We start from the raw sequence: 13,816 nt of genomic DNA, 5'->3' as shown, positions 1-13,816 counted from the left end.
TACCTACACTGTACCTGGGTGCCGGCCAAGGGTAGGTAGTACCTACACTATGCCTGGGTGCCGGCCAAGGGTAGGTAGTACCTACACTGTGCCTGGGTGCCGGCCAAGGGTAGGTAGTACCTACACAGTGCCTGGGTGCCGGCCAAGGGTAGGTAGTACCTTCACTGTGCTTGGGTGCCGGCCAAGGGTAAGTAGTACCTACACTGTGCCTGGGTGCCGGCCAAGGGTAGGTAGTACCTTCACTGTGCTTGGGTGCCGGCCAAGGGTAGGTAGTACCTACACTGTGCCTGGGTGCCGGCCAAGGGTAGGTAGTACCTACACTGTGCCTGGGTGCCGGCCAAGGGTTGGTAGTACCTACACTGTGCCTGGGTGCCGGCCAAGGGTAGGTAGTACCTACACTGTGCCTGGGTACCGGCCAAGGGTAGGTAGTACCTACACTGTGCCTGGGTGCCGGCCAAGGGTAGGTAGTACCTTCGCTGTGCCTGGGTGCCGGCCAAGGGTAGGTAGTACCTACACTGTGCCTGGGTGCCGTCCAAGGGTAGGTAGTACCTACACTGTGCCTGGGTGCCGGCCAAGGGTAGGTAGTACCTACACCGTGCCTGGGTGCCGGCCAAGGGTAGGTAGTACCTTCACTGCGCTTGGGTGCCGGCCAAGGGTAGGTAGTACCTACACTGTGCCTGGGTGCCGGCCAAGGGTAGGTAGTACCTACACTGTGCCTGGGTGCCGGCCAAGGGTAGGTAGTGCCTACACTGTGCCTGGGTGCCGGCCAAGGGTAGGTAGTACCTACACTGTGCCTGGGTGCCGGCCAAGGGTAGGTAGTACCTTCTCTGTGCCTGGGTGCCGGCCAAGGGTAGGTAGTACCTACACTGTGCCTGGGTGCCGGCCAAGGGTAGGTAGTACCTACACTGTGCCTGGGTGCCGGCCAAGGGTAGGTAGTACCTACACCGTGCCTGGGTGCCGGCCAAGGGTAGGTAGTACCTTCACTGCGCTTGGGTGCCGGCCAAGGGTAGGTAGTACCTACACTGTGCCTGGGTGCCGGCCAAGGGTAGGTAGTACCTACACTGTGTCTGGGTGCCGGCCAAGGGTAGGTAGTGCCTACACTGTGCCTGGGTGCCGGCCAAGGGTAGGTAGTACCTACACTGTGCCTGGGTGCCGGCCAAGGGTAGGTAGTACCTTCGCTGTGCCTGGGTGCCGGCCAAGGGTAGGTAGTACCTACACTGTGCCTGGGTGCCGGCCAAGGGTAGGTAGTACCTACACTGTGCCTGGGTGCCGGCCAAGGGTAGGTAGTACCTACACCGTGCCTGGGTGCCGGCCAAGGGTAGGTAGTACCTTCACTGCGCTTGGGTGCCGGCCAAGGGTAGGTAGTACCTACACTGTGCCTGGGTGCCTGCCAAGGGCAGGTAGTACCTACACTGTGCCTGGGTGCCGGCCAAGGGTAGGTAGTACCTACACCGTGCCTGGGTGCCGGCCAAGGGTAGGTAGTACCTACACTGTGCCTGGGTGCCGGCCAAGGATAGGTAGTACCTACACTGTGCCTGGGTGCCGGCCAAGGGTAGGTAGTACCTACACTGTGCCTGGGTGCCGGCCAAGGGTAGGTAGTACCTACACTGTGCCTGGGTGCCGGCCAAGGGTAGGTAGTACCTACACCGTGCCTGGGTGCCGGCCAAGGGTAGGTAGTACCTACACTGTGCCTGGGTGCCGGCCAAGGATAGGTAGTACCTACACTGTGCCTGGGTGCCGGCCAAGGGTAGGTAGTACCTACACTGTGCCTGGGTGCCGGCCAAGGGTAGGTAGTGCCTACACTGTGCCTGGGTGCCGGCCAAGGTAGGTAGTGCCTACACTGTGCCTGGGTGCCGGCCAAGGCTAGGTAGTACCTACACCGTGCCTGGGTGCCGGCCAAGATCATCGTATATTCAAACCTCGAGGAACCTTCATAAACACATCTACCTCCAGCACCAGGCGCCAGGCTTCCAGTTAACTTAGAAATGATTACGTATCGATGCATGGAATAATTAGAGACATATGTTGCTGAAAGCAATAGTGTTGAGAGTAACGAGGCAGGAACCAGCCAGTGCTGCCTTCCCCACGCCGCGGGGAGTAGCAAGAGGTGCGTGTGTAGGTGAAGATAAAGGAACACACAAATACATATATAAATTACAAATACAAATATTTATTTCCTTGTTAAGTTTTCAATGTTTGTTTTATATGTTACAAGATTTAAATTACAAAAATATCCACTATGGTGCCTAGGCAATTCGGGCAAACTAATATTAATTCTTACGTTATTTTCATATAGGTCATATTTGAGCAGTACATTTGAACATATTATTAGGTACATAATTAGATACATTCTCAGTTAGGTACATACATAATTAGGTTTAAAATAGGGAGTCAAATCATTTAATATTAGTACAATGGCAGATTTAGTAATGGAATTCCATTTGTCTTGGCATGATACATTGTTTCTGTTAAAGCCATATTGGAGGAGTATCTCACACAAACTTAGGATTAACTTAAGATTTAATAAAACTAACATAAGATTTAATAGCCAACAGCTATATTAGGTATTGTATGTTTACAGTCCTTTGGGTGTAGGTGGAATTTATGGGAAAATTACAGATAACGATAAGACTATATTGTTTTGGAGGTGTTTATGGTACGAAAAAAGATAATTGGGTGGATATAAGCAGTGTACGTACCCACATTTTTCATGATGTGCACGGGGAATAATGTTGTGTTCACTGTAAACAAGACAGTGAACAATGTATAATGTGTATTCAATGTATAGCGTACAGTGACGGCCCAAGTATCTCCCCCTGACGCACTCGCCCCAGGCTTCCCACACCCACGTATCTCCCCCTGACGCACTCTCCCCAGGCTTCCCACACCCACGTATCTCCCCCTGACGCACTCTCCCCAGGCTTCCCACACCCACGTATCTCCCCCTGACGCACTCTCCCCAGGCTTCCCACACCCACGTATCTCCCCCTGACGCACTCTCCCCAGGCTTCCCACACCCACGTATCTCCCCCTGACGCACTCTCCCCAGGCTTCCCACACCCACGTATCTCCCCCTGACGCACTCTCCCCAGGCTTCCCACACCCAAGTATCTCCCCCTGACGCACTCTCCCCAGGCTTCCCACACCCACGTATCTCCCCCTGACGCACTCTCCCCAGTCTTCCCACACCCAAGTATCTCCCCCTGACGCACTCTCCCCAGGCTTCCCACACCCAAGTATCTCCCCCAGACGCACTCTCCCCAGGCTTCCCACACCCACGTATCTCCCCCTGACGCACTCTCCCCAGGCTTCCCACACCCACGTATCTCCCCCTGACGCACTCTCCCCAGGCTTCCCACACCCACGTATCTCCCCCTGACGCACTCTCCCCAGGCTTCCCACACCCACGTATCTCCCCCTGACGCACTCTCCCCAGGCTTCCCACACCCACGTATCTCCCCCTGACGCACTCTCCCCAGGCTTCCCACACCCACGTATCTCCCCCTGACGCACTCTCCCCAGGCTTCCCACACCCAAGTATCTCCCCCTGACGCACTCTCCCCAGGCTTCCCACACCCACGTATCTCCCCCTGACGCACTCTCCCCAGACTTCCCACACCCAAGTATCTCCCCCTGACGCACTCTCCCCAGGCTTCCCACACCCAAGTATCTCCCCCTGACGCACTCTCCCCAGGCTTCCCACACCCACGTATCTCCCCCTGACGCACTCTCCCCAGGCTTCCCACACCCACGTATCTCCCCCTGACGCACTCTCCCCAGGCTTCCCACACCCACGTATCTCCCCCTGACGCACTCTCCCCAGGCTTCCCACACCCACGTATCTCCCCCTGACGCACTCTCCCCAGACTTCCCACACCCAAGTATCTCCCCCTGACGCACTCTCCCCAGGCTTCCCACACCCAAGTATCTCCCCCAGACGCACTCTCCCCAGGCTTCCCACACCCACGTATCTCCCCCTGACGCACTCTCCCCAGGCTTCCCACACCCACGTATCTCCCCCTGACGCACTCTCCCCAGGCTTCCCACACCCACGTATCTCCCCCTGACGCACTCTCCCCAGGCTTCCCACACCCACGTATCTCCCCCTGACGCACTCTCCCCAGGCTTCCCACACCCACGTATCTCCCCCTGACGCACTCTCCCCAGGCTTCCCACACCCACGTATCTCCCCCTGACGCACTCTCCCCAGGCTTCCCACACCCAAGTATCTCCCCCTGACGCACTCTCCCCAGGCTTCCCACACCCACGTATCTCCCCCTGACGCACTCTCCCCAGACTTCCCACACCCAAGTATCTCCCCCTGACGCACTCTCCCCAGGCTTCCCACACCCAAGTATCTCCCCCTGACGCACTCTCCCCAGGCTTCCCACACCCACGTATCTCCCCCTGACGCACTCTCCCCAGGCTTCCCACACCCACGTATCTCCCCCTGACGCACTCTCCCCAGGCTTCCCACACCCACGTATCTCCCCCTGACGCACTCTCCCCAGGCTTCCCACACCCACGTATCTCCCCCTGACGCACTCTCCCCAGGCTTCCCACACCCACGTATCTCCCCCTGACGCACTCTCCCCAGGCTTCCCACACCCACGTATCTCCCCCTGACGCACTCTCCCCAGGCTTCCCACACCCACGTATCTCCCCCTGACGCACTCTCCCCAGGCTTCCCACACCCAAGTATCTCCCCCTGACGCACTCTCCCCAGGCTTCCCACACCCACGTATCTCCCCCTGACGCACTCTCCCCAGGCTTCCCACACCCAAGTATCTCCCCCTGACGCACTCTCCCCAGACTTCCCACACCCACGTATCTCCCCCTGACGCACTCTCCCCAGACTTCCCACACCCAAGTATCTCCCCCTGACGCACTCTCCCCAGACTTCCCACACCCAAGTATCTCCCCCTGACGCACTCTCCCCAGACTTCCCACACCCAAGTATCTCCCCTTGACGCACTCTCCCCAGGCTTCCCACACCCAAGTATCTCCCCCTGACGCACTCTCCCCAGGCTTCCCACACCCAAGTATCTCCCCCTGACGCACTCTCCCCAGGCTTCCCACACCCAAGTATCTCCCCCTGACGCACTCTCCCCAGGCTTCCCACACCCAAGTATCTCCCCCTGACGCACTCTCCCCAGGCTTCCCACACCCACGTATCTCCCCCTGACGCACTCTCCCCAGGCTTCCCACACCCACGTATCTCCCCCTGACGCACTCTCCCCAGGCTTCCCACACCCAAGTATCTCCCCCTGACGCACTCTCCCCAGGCTTCCCACACCCACGTATCTCCCCCTGACGCACTCTCCCCAGGCTTCCCACACCCACGTATCTCCCCCTGACGCACTCTCCCCAGGCTTCACACACCCACGTATCTCCCCCTGACGCACTCTCCCCAGGCTTCCCACACCCACGTATCTCCCCCTGACGCACTCTCCCCAGGCTTCCCACACCCACGTATCTCCCCCTGACGCACTCTCCCCAGGCTTCCCACACCCACGTATCTCCCCCTGACGCACTCTCCCCAGGCTTCCCCCACCCACGTATCTCCCCCTGACGCACTCTCCCCAGGCTTCCCACACCCACGTATCTCCCCCTGACGCACTCTCCCCAGGCTTCCCACACCCACGTATCTCCCCCTGACGCACTCTCCCCAGGCTTCCCACACCCACGTATCTCCCCCTGACGCACTCTCCCCAGGCTTCCCACACCCACGTATCTCCCCCTGACGCACTCTCCCCAGGCTTCCCACACCCACGTATCTCCCCCTGACGCACTCTCCCCAGGCTTCCCACACCCACGTATCTCCCCCTGACGCACTCTCCCCAGGCTTCCCACACCCAAGTATCTCCCCCTGACGCACTCTCTCCAGGCTTCCCACACCCACGTATCTCCCCCTGACGCACTCTCCCCAGGCTTCCCACACCCACGTATCTCCCCCTGACGCACTCTCCCCAGGCTTCCCACACCCACGTATCTCCCCCTGACGCACTCTCCCCAGGCTTCCCACACCCACGTATCTCCCCCTGACGCACTCTCCCCAGGCTTCCCACACCCACGTATCTCCCCCTGACGCACTCTCCCCAGGCTTCACACACCCACGTATCTCCCCCTGACGCACTCTCCCCAGACTTCCCACACCCAAGTATCTCCCCCTGACGCACTCTCCCCAGACTTCCCACACCCAAGTATCTCCCCCTGACGCACTCTCCCCAGGCTTCCCACACCCAAGTATCTCCCCCTGACGCACTCTCCCCAGGCTTCCCACACCCAAGTATCTCCCCCTGACGCACTCTCCCCAGGCTTCCCACACCCATTTCATTTACTAGAGTACAAACACTGTTCATTTACTAGAGTACAAACACTGATCATTTTCTTGAGTGCAAACACTATTTATTTGAGTACAAACACTGTTCATTTAATAGAGTGCAAACACTGTTCATTTAATAGAGTGCAAACACTGTTCATTTACTAGAGTACAAACATTGCTCATTTAATAGAGTACAAACATTATTTATTTACTAGAGTACAAAACCTGTTCATTTAGTAGAGTGAAAACACTGTTTATTTACTAGAGTGCAAACACTATTCATTGACTTATTAAAGTTTATTCATTAGTTCTTTCATTTACTAGAGTTCAGTGACATCATAAAACAGTTTACGAACATAATAACAAGTGTTGTCTTACTAGTCTAAATATTTCAGTCATCTCACAATAAAAGAATCATTTGCCATTTTCTGTAGAGTTTGTTTCAGTTTACCTCTAAATGGTGACATCTTTGTACAGGTTAAGATACGAAGTTGAGGTGTGTAGCCAGTGTCTGTGTCAACACACTTAAAGTTGAGGTGTGTAGCCAGTGTCTGTGTCAACACACTTAAAGTTGAGGTGTGTAGCCAGTGTCTGTGTCAACACACTTAAAGTTGAGGTGTGTAGCCAGTGTCTGTGTCAACACACTTAAAGTTGAGGTGTGTAGCCAGTGTCTGTGTCAACACACTTAAAGTTGAGGTGTGTAGACAGTGCCTGTGTCAACACACTTAAAGTTGAGGTGTGTAGCCAGTGTCTGTGTCAACACACTTAAAGTTGAGGTGTGTAGACAGTGTCTGTGTCAACACACTTAAAGTTGAGGTGTGTAGACAGTGTCTGTGTCAACACACTTAAAGCTGAGGTGTGTAGCCAGTGTCTGTGTCAACACACTTAAAGTTGAGGTGTGTAGCCAGTGTCTGTGTCAACACACTTAAAGTTGAGGTGTGTAGCCAGTGTCTGTGTCAACACACTTAAAGTTGAGGTGTGTAGCCAGTGTCTGTGTCAACACACTTAAAGTTGAGGTGTGTAGCCAGTGTCTGTGTCAACACACTTAAAGTTGAGGTGTGTAGCCAGTGTCTGTGTCAACACACTTAAAGTTGAGGTGTGTAGCCAGTGTCTGTGTCAACACACTTAAAGTTGAGGTGTGTAGCCAGTGTCTGTGTCAACACACTTAAAGTTGAGGTGTGTAGCCAGTGTCTGTGTCAACACACTTAAAGTTGAGGTGTGTAGCCAGTGTCTGTGTCAACACACTTAAAGTTGAGGTGTGTAGCCAGTGTCTGTGTCAACACACTTAAAGTTGAGGTGTGTAGCCAGTGTCTGTGTCAACACACTTTACATATCATGCGACTGACGTAACTTTATAACGTGTACTGCCGTTGATACTTAAAGTTCGTCTGGCAATAACATATTCTGGTTTTGTGACTAAATAAACGTAGTATTTCATTTAACACTTTTCATTAGGCTTGACATTGTTTTACTTTCTCCAGACTCCCTTATTCTTTTTTTTTTTTTAACAGTGGGTTTTAGCACTGTGTTCCTGGTAAAATTATATAGCACATTCACTTTGTTTAATGTTAGTTTAAAAGTAATTAACAGTTTTAAAATTAATATAATTTTCCACAGTCTGTGATGCTGCGGGAAGATCCAGAATGTTGAGTTGTTTAATTTCATGTTTATCGTCAACTTGTCAAAGATCTTTGAATAAAGGCAGTCCAGTCCGCGGCCGAATTTATGCTCTCCTAAGAGTTATTCCATTATTCCCTTATTCTTCGAGTCTACTAATGTAATGATGCATAAATATTAAACATGATAAATGACATTAATTACTTCGTTTAGTCAACACTAAAAGAAACCGGAGAATCCTTGTTGACCCTGAGTAATGGTTTCACGGTTTCATTATTTTTGTGAGTTTTCATTACCAAACTGGATATCAAAATTAATGTTCTGTAAATAAGATATGAAAACGAATTTGTTCAATGGAACATTTCTGGTATAAAAAAAAAATCTTTCTGCTGAACAATGCGTAATATTTTTTTTTTTTTTTTTTTTTAGTTTTTACAAAAAAAATATCAAACTGGACAGGTTTCTATGTTTTAAATCGCTGTATAGCCCTTGTGTTTTAGCGCTTCTGTTTTATTATAATAATAATATGTTTTGAATGTGGAAAAAAGTAATCAGGATGTAAGAGAATTGCAAATACTTCAGGGAATATAACTACTAATTACATTAACTCGCTTTTAATGGAACGAGGATAAAAGCTGATTTAAATCTACTTGTAAAACTGCTACAATACTTTATACATCTGTCCCTTCGTTGCACACACCTGAAAGCGAACAGAGGTGTCCTTATGTATACTTATACCTCCGTTGCACACACCTGAAAGCAACAGAAGTGTCCTTCTGTATACTTATACCTCCGTTGCACACACCTGAAAGCAACAGAGGTGTCCTTCTGTATACTTATACCTCCGTTGCACACACCTGAAAGCAACAGAAGTGTCCTTCTGTATACTTATACCTCCGTTGCACACACCTGAAAGCAACAGAAGTGTCCTTCTGTATACTTATACCTCCGTTGCACACACCTGAAAGCAACAGAAGTGTCCTTCTGTATACTTATACCTCCGTTGCACACACCTGAAAGCAACAGAGGTGTCCTTCTGTATACTTATACCTCCGTTGCACACACCTGAAAGCAACAGAAGTGTCCTTCTGTATACTTATACCTCCGTTGCACACACCTGAAAGCAACAGAGGTGTCCTTCTGTATACTTATACCTCCGTTGCACACACCTGAAAGCAACAGGTGTCCCTCTGTATACTTATACCTCCGTTGCACACACCTGAAAGCAACAGAGGTGTCCTTCTGTATACTTATACCTCCGTTGCACACACCTGAAAGCAACAGAGGTGTCCTTCTGTATACTTATACCTCCGTTGCACACACCTGAAAGCAACAGAAGTGTCCTTCTGTATACTTATACCTCCGTTGCACACACCTGAAAGCAACAGAGGTGTCCTTCTGTATACTTATACCTCCGTTGCACACACCTGAAAGCAACAGAGGTGTCCTTCTGTATACTTATACCTCCGTTGCACACACCTGAAAGCAACAGAAGTGTCCTTCTGTATACTTATACCTCCGTTGCACACACCTGAAAGCAACAGAAGTGTCCTTCTGTATACTTATACCTCCGTTGCACACACCTGAAAGCAACAGAGGTGTCCTTCTGTATACTTATACCTTCGTTGCACACACCTGAAAGCAACAGGTGTCCCTCTGTATACTTATACCTCCGTTGCACACACCTGAAAGCAACAGAAGTGTCCTGTATTCTTATACCTCCGTTGCACACACCTGAAAGCAACAGAGGTGTCCTTCTGTATACTTATACCTCCGTTGCACACACCTGAAAGCAACAGAGGTGTCCTTCTGTATACTTATACCTCCGTTGCACACACCTGAAAGCAACAGAGGTGTCCTTTTGTATACTTATACCTCCGTTGCACACACCTGAAAGCAACAGAGGTGTCCTTCTGTATACTTATACCTCCGTTGCACACACCTGAAATCAACAGAAGTGTCCCTCTGTATACTTATACCTCCGTTGCACACACCTGAAAGCAACAGAGGTGTCCTTCTGTATACTTATACCTCCGTTGCACACACCTGAAAGCAACAGAAGTGTCCTTCTGTATACTTATACCTCCGTTGCACACACCTGAAAGCAACAGAAGTGTCCTTCTGTATACTTATACCTCCGTTGCACACACCTGAAAGCAACAGAAGTGTCCTTCTGTATACTTATACCTCCGTTGCACACACCTGAAAGCAACAGAAGTGTCCTTCTGTATACTTATACCTCCGTTGCACACACCTGAAAGCAACAGAAGTGTCCTTCTGTATACTTATACCTCCGTTGCACACACCTGAAAGCAACAGAGGTGTCCTTCTGTATACTTATACCTCCGTTGCACACACCTGAAAGCAACAGAGGTGTCCCTCTGTATACTTATACCTCCGTTGCACCCACCTGAAAGCAACAGAGGTGTCCTTCTGTATACTTATACCTCCGTTACACACACCTGAAAGCAACAGGTGTCCCTCTGTATACTTATACCTCCGTTGCACACACCTGAAAGCAACAGAGGTGTCCTTCTGTATACTTATACCTCCGTTGCACACACCTGAAAGCAACAGAGGTGTCCTTCTGTATACTTATACCTCCGTTGCACACATCTGAAAGCAACAGAGGTGTCCTTCTGTATACTTATACCTCCGTTGCACACACCTGAAAGCAACAGAGGTGTCCTTCTGTATACTTATACCTCCGTTGCACACACCTGAAAGCAACAGAGGTGTCCTTCTGTATACTTATACCTCCGTTGCACACACCTGAAAGCAACAGAGGTGTCCCTCTGTATACATATACCTCCGTTGCACACACCTGAAAGCAACAGAGGTGTCCTTCTGTATACTTATACCTCCGTTGCACACATCTGAAAGCAACAGAGGTGTCCTTCTGTATACTTATACCTCCGTTGCACACACCTGAAAGCAACAGAGGTGTCCTTCTGTATACTTATACCTCCGTTGCACACACCTGAAAGCAACAGAGGTGTCCTTCTGTATACTTATACCTCCGTTGCACACACCTGAAAGCAACAGAAGTGTCCTTCTGTATACTTATACCTCCGTTACACACACCTGAAACATTTGAGGTACACACACCTGAAACATTTGAGGATTCTTACTTTTTCATTACTTCATGAATGAAATTAACTCTGATGTTACCAGACCATCGTAAGTGCTGGCATCATAAAGCCTAGTTCGCTGGGCTCATGATTATTTGTAGGATTACATGGTCCCGCGTCGTTAATTTTGGCTGGCTTCCCACGAGGCAGGCTAAAACAACATGGGTTCGATCCTCCCAGTGATGGATTATTTTATCTCCCTATATACACTTAGATTTTTTATCTTATTTGCTTTTGTGTGGACTCGAATTCTTTTTCCTTTCAAGGTAACTTTTATTCCCAACCCTTTAATGCTGTTGTCTCTAATCTTCTTATGGAATTTTACTAAACTGTCCTACTTGCTGTTGTTGGGGTGCATCCACCTCTCTGACTTCGCAATGCAGACGATGTCTCTTCCTTTTCCCGATGCTCTTAACAGTCTTGTTCCTTCGATCAAGTTCAAAACTGAATGAGAATTTATCTTTATTTCCTCGCCTTTACGAGCTTGACCAAAGCTCCGCGATAGAGTTTTTTCGTTTATGGTCAGCCAATGTACAGTGGCACGTACGTTCACAACTTTCCTTACCATGCTCACTACGTCAAGAAAAAATGTTCTTGTTGTTCTTGTTCTCGGTGCCCTCTGAATCTGTGACCCTCAATTTCTCGACTCAGAAACATCACTCTTTGCAGGTCACCTTGGCTATCCTACCTATTTCACAAACTCTACTAACTCATATGTTAAACGGACTTTCTTCTCTCCCAAATTCCTATTTCCAATAATGTATATTTTTTACATTCCCTGTATTTCCATTTTCCTAAATCTTAGGAACACCAACCGCCCTTTAGATATCAAACATACTTTTCGAGAAACTAAACACCATTCGAAGCAATCTAGTTCGTACCTCTCCTCCTGCTACTGATGTTTCCGGTGTCTACTCCACTTCCTGCGCCTCTCGTCCTCTCCGATACCTGGGTGAAAGTGGTTGCTCTCTTTCTGACGGACTTAAAGAGCATAAAACAGTGTTCGCTTTGCTAGCACTAACAATGCTCTTTCTGTCATGTTAGAGCTCACTGTAATCCTATTAACTGGTCCTCTGCCAAAACTGTCGACCCTTTAGCTAGCCTTCACTGACAACGACTTGTCGTCATGAACCTAAGTCCTGGCATTACCTGTCTAGATGCCTTTCTTTTTCATTAACTTGTCAAGTACTCTAATTTCAGAGCACTCGTGACTTGACCTGACCTTTGTATTCTCCTCTCCTTACCTCTTCACTTTTCCTGCATTTTCAGTGTCTTTCTTGTCTTCTGCCTCGGTGAGTTTTGCCGAGCAGGGATTTTCTTCCCTGGCTCATGAGAGGTGCTCCTCTGTTCTTCTCCAGTGGACTAACACTACAACTACTGCTACTACTTCTACGATTTCTTCACTACTTCTGCTACTACACAGTCTACCCTTGTTTTTTACTTAGGTTTCCACCGTTACTATTGGTACTACCTCATCTCTGCCTCTATCACAGCTGCATTACTGCTGCATTACTGCTGCATTACTGCTGCATTACTGCTGCATTACTGCTGCATTACTGCTGCATTACTGCTGCCTGCTGTTTATGTCCTGCTGCTGCTGCTGGCCGCCTGCTGCTGCTGCTGTGTGGCGCTGCTGCTGCTGCTGCTGTTGCTGCTGCTGCTGCTGCTGCTGCTGGTTGCTGCTGCTGCTGCTGCTGCTGCAGCTGTACTGCTGCTGCAGTTGCTGCTGCTGCTGCTGTTGCACAATTTGCTGCTGCTGCTGCCGCTGCTGCTGCTGCTGCTGCTGCTGCTGCTGCTGCTGCTGTGTGCCGCTGCTGCGGCTCTGCTGCTGCTGCTGCTGCTGCTGCTGCTGTTGCTGCTCTGCTGCTGCTGGTGCTGCTGTTGCTGCTGCTGCTGTTGCTGCTGCTGCGCTGCTGTTTTCCTGTTACTGCAGCACTGCTGCTGCTGTTGCCTGCTGCTGCTGCTGCTGCTGCTGCTGTGCTGCTGCTGCTGTGTTGCTGCTGCTGCTGTTGCTGCTGCTGCTGTTGCCAGCTGCTGCTGCTGCTGCTGCTGCTGGTGCTGCTGTGCTGCTGCTGCTGCTGCTGCCGCTGCTGCTGCTGCTGCTGTTGCTGCTGCTGCTCTGCTGCTGTGTTGTTGCTGTTCTGCTGCTGCCACTGCTGCTGCTGCTGCTGCTGTTGCTGCTGCTGCTGCTGCTGCTGCTGCTGTTGCTGCTGCTGCTGCTGCTGCTGCTGATGTTGCTGCCTTTGCTGCTGCTGTTGCTGCTGCTGCTACTGCTGCTGCTGTACTGCTGCTAGTGCTGCCCGCTAGTATATTGCACCAAGCATAATTGCTGCCTGCTGCTGCTGCAGCCTGCTGCTGCACTGTTGCTGCTGCTGCTGCTGCTGCCTGTAGCAACTGCCATTGCTGCTGCTGCACTGCTGTTGCTGCTGATGATGCTGCTGCTGCTGCTGCCTGCTCTGCTGCTGCTGCTGCTGAGTGCTGCTGCTGCTGTGCCACTGCCCTTTCCTGCTGTTGCTGCTGCTGCTGCCCTTGCTGTTGCTGCTGCTGCTGCTGTGCTGCCATGCTGCTCTGCTGTGCTGTATGGCAACTATGCTGCTGCTGCTGCTGTTGCTGCTGCTGTTGCTGCTGCCTGCAACAACAACCTTGCTGCTGCTGTTGCCATGCTGGCTATGCTGCTGTAGCGCTGCTGCGCCTGCTGCTGTTGCTGCTGCTGCTGCGGCTACTGCTGCTGCTGCAGTGCTGC

Source organism: Cherax quadricarinatus, chromosome 22 (assembly GCF_038502225.1).
Source record: "Cherax quadricarinatus isolate ZL_2023a chromosome 22, ASM3850222v1, whole genome shotgun sequence".
Taxonomy (NCBI): Eukaryota; Metazoa; Arthropoda; class Malacostraca; order Decapoda; family Parastacidae; genus Cherax; species Cherax quadricarinatus.
The sequence above is the reverse complement of the archived record's forward strand: the minus strand, read 5'-3'. Positions refer to the sequence as shown.